Raw genomic sequence first — 2,434 nt, forward strand, 5'->3', positions numbered from 1 at the left:
CTGAGGATAGTGAAGATGAACTGATTGCTATCAATATAGGTGGTTTAATTGTACCTATAGGCAAGAGAAATAGTTTTTGAACAATCAATAAAATAACTTACCATTAACAGTAACATTGACTGAAGCTCTAATGTTGTCACTGGGTAGAACAAATGAATGATTAGTACTTGATATATTGTACTGACAAGTATATTGTCCAACATCAGATAATGACACATTATTGATAGTGTAGCTGATAGTGTGTTCAGTATTATTATTGATACCAGTATATGAGTGTAGAGTGTGATTAGAGGAATTGAGCCATTGCATGTTCATATTGGTAGTAATATGAGAAGGATAAGTGGCAGAACAAATTAAATCAATGTTGTCACCAACTCTATAATAAGGTTTTAAGTGAGTAACTAATGGCCCTTCACCATTAGGAACTAAAAATAAAATATGAAATGGTGAATAGCATTTCAAAGCTAAATTTACTTACTTTTAACTATTATACTTGTGAAATTATAATTTGTTTTACTGCGTATGATATTAGCACTCATTGGTGCATTAATAAAGAAGGAACAATTGTACTGTCCAGCATCAGTTAGCTTTAGACTGATGATAGTGTAATGAAAAGAGTGTTCACTCACTGCACTGTGGTCATTGAGTCCAGTATATGAGCCCAGGCTGTAATTGAGCCATTGTATGTTCATAGTAGTATCAACATCAATAAGGTGATTAGTAGGATAATTGATAATGCAAGAGAGAGTAATGTTATCATTGACATTATAGTAGGGTTTGGAGGGATGGACCAGTATATATGGAGTGATGGCATTTGGTACTGTAGGTTAGACATAAAAATAGAGAAAAAATAATGCCTGCTTTTTCTTTTTATATTAATGTTGGTAAAATTTCTGGTAGCATTGCTATTAACTATATAAGGGACACTGGTATTAATGAAGAAGGAGCAAGTATATTGCCCAGCATCAGATAGTCTTGCATTACTAATAGTGTAGGTAAGAGTGTGTCCATTATAGTCATTGATAATGGTACTGGAGTTAAGAGTGTGATTAGATGAATTGAACCATTGTAAAGTCAAATTAGTATTGACATCAAAATCAATGTAGGAAGAGTATGGATAAGTGACAGAACATGAGAGGGTAATGTCACTACCAGCATCATACACAGACTGATGAGGAATGAGATGCATTACTGGAACCTTGTCATTAGGAACTAAAAAAACAGAAAATATACGACTAAAGGCAAGAATAATTTACGTTTAATGAAAACATTAGTTGAAGCACTCATGTCATCACTGGGTAGGACAAATGAATGATTAGTACTTGATATATTGTACTGGCAAGTATATTGTCCAGCATCAGATAATGACACATTATTGATAGTGTAGCTGATAGTGTGTTCAGTATTATTATTGATACCAGTATATGAGTGTAGAGTGTGATTAGAGGAATTGAGCCATTGCATGTTCACTTTAATGTCAATATCAAGTAAAAAATAGTTAAGAATAGGGATAGAGCATGCAAGGTTTACGTTGTGACCAACTTTGTAATATGAATTTAATGGAGTAATTGATGGATCATTACTTTTTGGAACTAGAAAAAAATCAATTGAAAATAATAACCCAAACATAAAACTCACTTTTAATTGTGACATTAGAGACCCCTATACCGACACCACTTGGTTTAATATAATGATCATTAGGGGTACTAGTGAGATAATATGTACAACTGTATTCTCCAGCATCAGATAGTTTTATGTTAGTGAGAGTATAATTGAAGTATTTATTGTACGAGTGATAAGAATATTGTGGAAAATTTTTATTAGGGCTCCATTTAATATTCACTGTAGTATCAACATTAACCAGTGGTGAGTCAGGCTCAGTAACTTTACAAGAGAGAGTGACTTTAGTACCAACTTCATAATAGGATTCTGTAGGTTTGAGCACAAGTGATGTACTGTTGATTGGAACTAAAGTAACAAATAAGTATTAGTTATCTCACCATAAAAATTACTTACTAATAGCAGTAATGTTAATGTATTTGTATTGACTCTCACTGCTTTGAATAAAATTATATTCTTGTTGAGTGTGATGAGTATTACTACACTTGTATTGCCCAGCATTTGATAAGTGAATATTAGTTAGATGATACTGGAAATTATATTCAGTGTAATCTTTTATAGCTATTGTACTACTGTTAAGAATATCATCTTCATTATTGATCCAACTAATGTTGACAACAGTGTCTATATCAATGTATGATGGTTTGTGGTAACTAATTGAGCAGTTAAGAGTAATATCACTACCAACTTTATATGGTGAATTGAGAGGAATAATAGAAGCTGTTGAGTTAATTTTGTTTGGTACTACAAACAAAAGATATAATACACCAATATAAAAGATATACCCATTCAGTATTAAGTATGATGTTGAATG

The sequence above is a fragment of the Amphimedon queenslandica genome, unplaced genomic scaffold (genome assembly GCF_000090795.2).
Source record: "Amphimedon queenslandica unplaced genomic scaffold, v1.1 AMPQUscaffold_12629, whole genome shotgun sequence".
NCBI lineage: Eukaryota > Metazoa > Porifera > Demospongiae > Haplosclerida > Niphatidae > Amphimedon > Amphimedon queenslandica.